Source organism: Ambystoma mexicanum, chromosome 1p (assembly GCF_040938575.1).
Source record: "Ambystoma mexicanum isolate Mex_15411 chromosome 1p, UKY_AmexF1_1, whole genome shotgun sequence".
Taxonomy (NCBI): Eukaryota; Metazoa; Chordata; class Amphibia; order Caudata; family Ambystomatidae; genus Ambystoma; species Ambystoma mexicanum.
In genome coordinates this window covers 149933770-149943282 of record NC_090921.1, presented here as the reverse complement: position 1 = coordinate 149943282, position 9513 = coordinate 149933770, and the positions used below count along the sequence as shown (strand labels likewise).

At 41.4% G+C, this 9513-nt stretch overlaps 1 long non-coding RNA gene across 1 annotated transcript in view; it reads right to left on the bottom strand.

Annotated features, from left to right (window-relative positions):
• Nucleotides 1-659: 659 nt before the first annotated feature.
• The window catches only part of LOC138567362 (uncharacterized), a 34539-nt gene continuing 25685 nt past the window's right edge, over nucleotides 660-9513 (bottom strand). The window contains exons 3-4 of the long non-coding RNA XR_011302180.1: nucleotides 3431-3549; nucleotides 660-2298 (exon numbers count right to left, since the gene is read on the bottom strand). This is a non-coding gene — a long non-coding RNA (uncharacterized lncRNA). The remainder of the gene's footprint in view (nucleotides 2299-3430; nucleotides 3550-9513) is intronic.

The window sequence follows — 9513 nt, the reverse complement described above, 5'->3', positions numbered from 1 at the left end:
TTCCCAAACTTGAGGCTTAAATTCTGCCCTCCATTCTTAATTTACCTACTTCCATTCCAGTTGAGGCCCTGCGTTTACAGCTGGGTTTACAATCACTCTTGTCCTGATGGAAAGTGGCGGCATCCAAGCTTTGGGTCGAAATCCAATTTAATTGGAGCTCTACATCCTCCTTGCTATACTTAACTCTGGACCATGGTAGTCTCCGCTCCAAAACCACATGGTTCAGGGATATGGAGACCATGGTGGGATCACACTGTCTAGATATTAATCTAGCCTGCTCCAATATATGCAATGTCCCCTTATTTTAGAGCGGGCTGAGTAGCAAAGCCTGTATCCATAACCACATTGTATCTCTCAGCAGATTAGCAAAGATGGACAGGTATGCAGTGTATTGTCATCAGGGCCTATTTGGAGACACTCTGCACAGATATCTCGTTACTCTTTGTCTCTCTGGTCTCATCAGATTTATACTCCACCTTAGATTTGATATATTTCCTGTTTTGGCATACACTGGGGCATGGACAGGGATGAAAAGAGAGGAGCGCCTCTGCTGGTTATGTTTTTCCCAGGTGAAAACCGTCCGACATCCTCATGGGTTGCAGCAACCTAGCGCTCTCTATATTCGGGGATATGCCAACATTGTAAATATGACTCAGACCAGTTTTAGAGCATGCTTTATTGTGGGGAATCATATTGAATAGAGGGTCCCATCACCCTCTCACCGGGCATTGGCACCTCTGGGTCAGGAAGGCACTCTGAAGCACATCAGGACACTGAGACTGGACTGCAAAAGACTTTAGGCTTATTCTTCTCAGCAGGGCAAAACACAGCATACAGCACACCAAAGGCATCCCTGCAAACTCTCAATTTCCCTGGCCTCTCAGCCCCTTTTATACAATTTAGAAAGGTGAGGTAATGCAATGATGAAGCACAACTCTTTTTCCTGCCTGTGATTAGTTGGTCTACCTGTCACTCAGAACTATTCTAAACAGGTTTTACTTAGCTCATTCTACACCAGTGAAATCTATATGAACTTCTATAAAAAAAATTATCCATTGATGTCATCATGATTTAGCAAAAATCCACCATTTTAGAAATTGCCTGACGATACCTGGCTTATCACAAAATAGTTGATCAACCTATTCCTGATCAGAATTTGATACCTGCTCCAATTTGAATCTAGTTTTTCAGTAATTTATAATAAGCATGTACTACTTAACATACTTTCTATCGCACAAGACATTCTGACCCCACACAATAGATTGCTCTTCTAAGCGCTTTCCTGAAAGGCACTACATTACTGATTTTCGCAACATTTACAGTCATTGATCAACCCGATAAGTTATCTGCATTTGGTTTGAGGAGGAGGGGGGTCTACCTCCTATACATTCAGTTTGAGGGGGGGATAGGACCACCTTCTGTACACTACCCCCTCTGAATTGTATTTAGTCCCTTACTCAATACATATCACTACATCCATGTCCACCCTCCTCAATTTTCATTGTACCTACACATCTCTGACTTAATCACCCTTTTCTATAAGACAATTTATTTCAACCTGGGAGGTATACTAAAATATTTCTACAACGTCAGTACTAACACATTATACTCTCCTAGTCCAAACATGTATGTGTCCCTAAAGAATACCTTTATTTACTTTTATTTGAGTCCTATCTCGATTACCCAATTTACTTTAAACTAACTATATGCCTCAGATAGTTTTACAGCCACTATGAGAATTAAGAGATGGTCACGACTTGCGGTAACCCACCAGCCCGTTCATTATACAGTGTTCACATGTGTCTTATACTCCACATTTTATCCTTCACTCCCACCCCACAACATTATGTCTTGCTCCCATTGTCTTCCCCATGCATATTTCCAATGCTCAAGGTTCATTTTTGTTCTTTTCATTAGTATAACTTCCACTGTCACATCATCCACCCGACTCATCTCGGTTTAGCATCAACGGACCATCTTTGTCCAGTTGAATTTGTCCTTTTTTGGGCTGCCTTGCATCAAGTCTTTGGGCCCTTTAATTCAAAGGCCAGTCCTTTTGCATTTAGTGCCTCCTTTTTCCACTGAGCACTCGGATTCTTAGTTCATTTTTCAGTTCGAAAGTCAACACCACGGGGCATTTAGCTAGGGAATACAAGGATGGGGGAGTCTTTTGCAGAAAAAGTTTTTTTCTTTGAACCAGGGTGATTATAACTGGGCATTTGGTTGGGTTCCTCAGTGACCTCTCTCTGCTCATAGGATCAGATGCTGTCAAACTCCATATAGGTCACTCCTGTCCACCTATAATATAAAACTGAATGAGTTTCCTTTGAAAAATAAGTATATCTCTATCATCACACTTTTTCACACAACCCATAAAAATCTACTCTTATGTGTCTATCACACACTCCTGCCTTCTAAACAAACTTCATTGGTCCTCATTACAACCCAGGCGTTAAGGGGTTAACGGCGCCGTAAAAGGTGGCGGCGCCGTTAAACCCTAACGCCTGATTACTAGGTCCCTTTGCGGGTGGCACTTTAACGCCTGCTTTTAGCAGGCGTTAAAAAACCAACCCGCAAAGGGACCTTGGTGCTAAGTACGGTGCCGCAATTTGCGGCACCGTACTTAGCGCCTTCCCCATTCCCATTGAGCCCTATGGGGCAAAAATGGGAATGGGGAAGGGCCATGGCGGCATGGGGAATTACCGCCGCGCCAACCTCGGAATGGGGCGGTAATTCCCCATTCCGCCATGGCGGAGTCGGTAAGTTAATAGCACCATGGTCCAACGCCTGGGTCGTAATGAGGGCCATTGTCTTATTTTCTGAACATCCCTGCATCCTAGAAAAACTACAACATTCATTTTGGTTCTTTATATACCAAAACTGCTAATTCTCCCCCTTTTTCGTATATATTCACTTTTACTTTACTGTATGCTGTCTGCTTGCTGGGACCTGGTTTGTTTTCAATAAACATATTCAGTTACATCTATTTTTTAGGCAATAAATATATCTGCCTGTCTAATTTTTTGCCCTTTTGTCTCATGGGCTAATTTTTATACACATTATTTGTCCCTTCAGGGGACTTTTTCATTTTCACTCTAGATTGACATTCTCAGATGTAGAGGTGCTCAACATATAAAAAAATAAAGACAAAAGTCAATCACGGACTAGCAAGGGGGTCAAGCTTCTTCCTAACCTAAATTCTTTCTCCTTGCTGCAAACAACCAAAATGTTTTCTTATGATCATTTCTCACTATTGTCAGCCCAGTTAACTCATAGACTGTCTTTTACTTAGTTGGTGCACATATTAATCATAATAATTTTGTTTGGGTTTATACAACAGTTGATCCTGTTCTTGTTTTTTTCTCAGCTAAACGGTCTTCGTCTGCTCTGCTGTAAATACTTAATTTATGCGTTGCTGCATATGCTTCACCTGCTTTGCTGTAAATGCTTCATTCTGCTTTGCTGCATGTGCTTCCAGCTTTTTCTTGGCCATCTTCCTTCCAAACGCGTTGGACCTTGGTCATTTCCCTTATGTGCTATACTTTCATCCTGTTTGAGACACAATAAACATTTCGCAAATATTATCTCCTCCTTACCCCACTACACTAATCTAGCATACCTCTGTTTTTTTAGACTATGGCACCAATTCTTACTATGTGCCTTCTCAGTTTATCATGAAACAACATTGTTTGCCTATTCTACCTTTTCTGTCATCCTGCAAACTATCAAAATTAAAAAAAGGTCACCCACCTTTTATTTGACGTCTTCTATGTCCTGCGTTTGTCTGAGGTGGCCCTTGTTGCATCTATATGCTACTCTATTCACACCTATTTACACCTATCTTGGGAAAAATGGCTATATAATTGAAACACTTTGTCTCTATCTGCCTCTTTTTATGTTACTCACCTGGGTCCTCTTACTCCTAGTAATGATCATCAGTGTGTTCACACCCGGTGGTGTGAACCGTTACTTGCCTCTCTTTTTTCTTTTCTTTTCTCCCTATTCACTTACACTTGCCTGTGTCATAATATACTGTTTCTTCCCCTATTTAAGGCCATGCAGACATCCCTCCTGTGTTCAAGAAAGGTCCACGATCTTCATCTATAATATAAACCTAAATTGTTACATACACTCAAAAAATGATATTTTACTTACCATTTGTATGTTCTCTTGACTTGGCTTTGTACAAAATCATTCTTGTACGGTTAACCCAATTTTGGTCAACCATACCCCTTTTTGGTTCTTCACTAATTCCATAATTCTTTTTTATTCCACTGCAGTACTTTTTCAATTTTGGCCTTTACTCTTCATTGATGCTGTTTATTTTTCAAATTTGAATGTTTGCTTCTTTTTATGCTCCTTTTTGATTTAATGTCCATTCCTTCAATCATCCAATCATTTCTTCATTCATTTTTATTTATTTATTTATTTCATCCACATGACGTCAATTTTTATTAACTGAGCTGTTTATTCCTATACTGTTTCAAGTATTTTTTTTTTATTTTTCTTTACTCTTCATTTTTTCTGGACCCATGCCAAAAAGGCCCAAAGTCCACCTGACATTTTGATACTCTCTCCAAATCTTTCTAAAATGACACTGAATGCTGCTACATTATTGCCATATATAATAACATGTTTCCTTTCCTTTCTTTTTAGTGCGTGATGTTCCTAAAGAAACACTTCATATTTCTGCAAACCCTACCTAAATATCGTAATTAGTGATATTTAATCAACCTGTACTTTTCTCTTGGGAACCATAACTGTCCTCTGTGGTCCATTTTTATTATTCATTCTTTGATCATTTACCATGTTTCCTTATACTGTGGCTATTTCTAATTTTATGGGGGTCATCTGTCTCCCCTCTTTGTTCATAAATATCTGTGGTCTGAGACTAAATTCATCAAATACTCTCACCACTTTTCCACTAGGCAATACTGCGCTTTAATTTCAACAATAAAAACCTCTGGTTCTACCAGAAACGTCTCATCGGGCCTCTTGACCTGGACATGCCACTATGAAAGCCCCCATTTTCACATGGTGCATTCCCAAAACCAAACACACTTTCCCTTAATCACCTAAACAAAATCATCATGTTTAGGCATGTATCCTCCAGTTCCTTTCCTCAAAACGTTGACAGGTACCTGTTACAAATGTAACAAAAATTTGTCATAACACACTCTCCTCCAGAGACTACTAATACATCACTAGGCAAGAAGACTTTGTTTATATTTTTCAACAAAATCCTCAATTGTTCTAATAATCAGTCAACACTTACATCCTACTGTCTACTATTAGAACAAAAATTGTTCTTCCTTTGCCATATTAATTTTCGGCGCTCCTTGAAGCTCAGTTCCACTAACGAAGACACCAAGGCACCTTATGAGGCTTTCCTGTCATTTTTTCTAACTCATGTATCCATTTCCCAGCGCCAGAAATTGGACTCTGGAGTTTACACCTTAAATTGTCCTTATTCATCTGAAGCCAAGGTATATACTGTTGCCTCACTCCTCCCTTCTCTAACAAAGGAACTGTGAAATCCCAAACTCGCATTCATCCCCCATTGTCTGTCTATCCATAGTAGGGACAATGGTTCCGCACTGCCTTCTACCTGGCAGCGACCTAAGCCTGCTCACATAAGGTGGCGAGTCCCCCTCTGACCATGGGATCGCTCCTTTAGGTCGATTTTAGCTGCGTCAATAATTCTGACGCCCAAGATTTGGGTAGGCCTAAATCTGACAATCTTACTTCCTTATCCATTTGAAAAACACCCTCCAGGGTCACATGTGTCACCTTCCTCTTCCCCACGCAAGGTTGCGCTGTCCTGGTCTGACATATCCCGCCCCCAACTTGTGTGACTCTAACCATTTTAATCTCCATTTTAAATGTTTATTGAAACACTTGTGTATAGGCGCATTACAAATGCCATATCATATCATATCAACCTGTCCACAGACAAGGCTCTTATGCTTGAGGCAGAACAAGCCTCTCATATTTTAAATGTGTCCATCCTATGTACAATGTGTGCTCTGTCATATCTGCATAGGTGCAAGCTGTGGACTACAAAGCCTGCTTAACACTTAATTATTTTCCCGCGATGCACTCACTTGTTTGTGATTTGTGACTTTCCCCATTACTCCTGAATATTTTCTCTCTTGAATAAGCTTTGACCTCTGCAAGCTTTCCCTTGAGCCGGCGCAGAATATGCAATATCTGCCACATTCTTTTCTGGCGATCCCACTGCTACTTCCACGTGTTCCCAAACCGCTTTCCTATCTACTTCAAACAGTCTTTGCTTATGACGGCAGTGAAATATAGTTACTGTTCCTATATTTCATTTTTGCCTCGTGTGTGTGTGTGTATGCGTGCAAGGATGCATTTGTCTATAATGTACCGATTGCCTATACTCCCATAAAATCATGTGTGCACATGTGCGTATTTGTGTGTGTGTGCTTGCATGTGTGCATGAGTGTGTGCGTATGTGTTTACATTCTCTCCCATGTCAGTGCATCTACATGGATGCCTGTCCATGTCGGTACAGCTTGCGAGCACTTTCCTCAATGTTTACTGCTTCCCTTATGCTAAAATATAAACAATTTCATTTTCACATATATATCTCAAGTTTTTTTCAAAAAACAAGCTTTTCCTCAATTAGTTCTGTCTTTTCCCAAAACTATTTACTGCCTAGTTCAAGTACCATCTAATCTACTAGTATCTTGGTCTGTCTTTGGCTGCATTTTGTACACAAAAACACATTTTGAATCTCAGCTACACTTCTCTCAACTTGTGTGATTTTAGACATATTTCCGATTTTGTTTCCAAATATCCTCACATTTTTCAGACATAATATATAGCATTGGGACCATCGCTCCCTCGCTTGACACCTGTCTACTGTATTCCACATTTATTTAATACACTTTTTAAACTTGCATACATTTACGCTTCATGCTACCATTGCATTGCATTATTTCTTTATTCCCAGTTCCCAGTCATATCACAATAAAAACCACTTTATTTAAAAGAATACAATGCCTCATTCTCTTCTCAATTGTACAGTTATTTGCCACACATAAAACCAAATAATTTATGGGCATTTCTCAAAATGCACTTATCAGGAAGCATTCTTTGCCAGATAGCTAACATGCTCAAAGCACTGCCCTCACAAACGGGATACAGTTCGTGCAAAAAAAGTGTTCCAATCATACTTCGTTTCAACATGAAACTTCCATTATTATTTTACCACATGATCAGTCAACCTCTTATAATTAAGAACAACTCCTGTAATATTTAAACAATGTGTCAGCGTGACCTTTCCCAACCTACACATGGCTTTACTCGAGTCTTTCGCTAAGACTAGCCCCCGCTAAGACTAGCCCCCGCCCAAACGCTACAATCCTGTGAAGCCCTCACCGCAAAACTCCTCATAAACAATAATCAATCCCTAACCATTCACCTAATCTATAGACCTCCAGGTCCGCTTGGGACCTTCGAAGAGGATCTCCACAAGCTACTCTCCCCTCAATGCTAAAACCACTTCACAACTGCTGGTATTAGGGGATTTTAACCTAGGACTTAATGACCAAACAGATGCGCACGCCGTGACTATTGCCCACGCTATTAACTCCCTAGGTTTCTCCCAAAAGGTCAACAACCCCACCCATACGAAAGGTAGAATATTAGACTGGGTCGCTGACTCAAACTGCACAGCAGTTATCTCATCTATCTCGGCACTATCATGGTCTGACCACTCACTAGTGTCCTTCAGCCTCCTAACCTCCCAACCATCCTCTACAGTCGTCCCCATGGCACTTTCATGCCCAACAAGAAACAAAAAGAATATGACAATAGACAATGTCATGACCGCTATTCTTCCAACTTTAAATGCATTGCCTGACAATTTAGACCCCAGCACATTAGTTCATGAGTACAACAAAATCATGACTGATACTATGGACAAAATTGCCCCACTTAAAATGCGCACAAGTAAACCCAAAGCCCATCTAAATAAATGGTTTACTCCCGAACTTAAGGCCCTACGCCTCACCAAGAGAAAATATGAATCCAACTGGAAACTATGTGCAACTGCTGAGAACAAGGCCAACCTAACATCTATTTCCCGTCAATACAAAAATGCAGTTTGTCTGGCTAAGAGGAATTCATACAATGATCGCATCGCCAACTCTAAATCAAGTATGAAGGACCTCTTTTCCATACTGAAGGAACTTGAGTCACCTATTGCCATACCAGACACTTGTACTAAAGATCAGACCTGGTGCACTGACATCCAACATGCTCTAACTAATAAAATTAACACCCTCCAAAATAAAATTCAACTGAAAAAAGATTTGCTCAACCTTCCTACTCTGTCACCACCTAAGGCTACCCACATGCCCCAATCTACCAAATTTTCTTTCACCAAAACCACCACACTAGAGATTGAAAAAATCATCATTACCCTCAAACCATCTAATTGCAAAGGTGACATCTGCCCTGCACAGTTAATAAAAGACGCTGCCAGGGATTTATCACCATTTATCTCCAAACTTGTCAACGCATCCTTCTCCACAGGCATCATCCCAGCCAATTTAAAACAATCTTGGGTGCTCCCGTTGCTCAAAAAGCAAACTCTAGACCCTCTTATCCCTACTAACTACCGTCCAATCACCACAGTTCCATTTCTGTTGAAGATCCTGGACAAAGTGGCCTACATACAGATTCAAAATTACCTTGAACTGCACAAACTACTAGGATCTAGACCATGGGTGCACAACATACGGCCCGCGGGCCAGTTGCGGCCCGCCATGCTCTTTTGTCCGGCCCGCGAGGCACAAAGACTTTCCTAATGGAGGGCGGCCCGCGGCCGCCCTCCATTAGGAAAGTCTTTGTTGTCTTCCGGGCCGGACAAAACAATGGCCGTCATTGGCTCAGCACACATGCACCACGTTGCTCCTACGAGCCACGTAGTGTGTGTGTGCTGACCCAATGGAGGGCCAGCACTACGGCTGGCGTGGTCCATAAGGCTTGATGCCGGAAGGCATTTCAGCCTTGGACCACGCCAGCCGTAGTACGGTTCCAGCGTTCCAGCTTACCTGCCTGCCTTCCAGCACGTCTCCGGTAAGTGGTCTGTTTGTGTTTGTGTGTCGGGTCTGTTTTACTTTATGTTTGTGTGTGTATGTTGCGATGGGCGGGATGGGGGGGTGTCGGATGTGTATGAATGTTGGAATTTGAATGTATTTTGTGTGTGTGTTGAGATGCAGGGGTGGGTGGGTGTCGGATGTGTATGAATGTTGGAATTTGAATGCATTTTATGTGTATGTTGAGATGCGGGGGTGGGGGGGTGTCGGATGTGTATGAATGTTGGAATTTTAATGTATTTTGTGTGTATGTTGAGATGCGGGGGTGGGGGGGTGTCGGATGTGTATGAATGTTGGAATTTGAATGTTTTTGTGTGTATGTTGAGATGCAGGGGTGGGGGGAGTGTCGGATGTGTATGAATGTTTTGATTTGAATGTATTT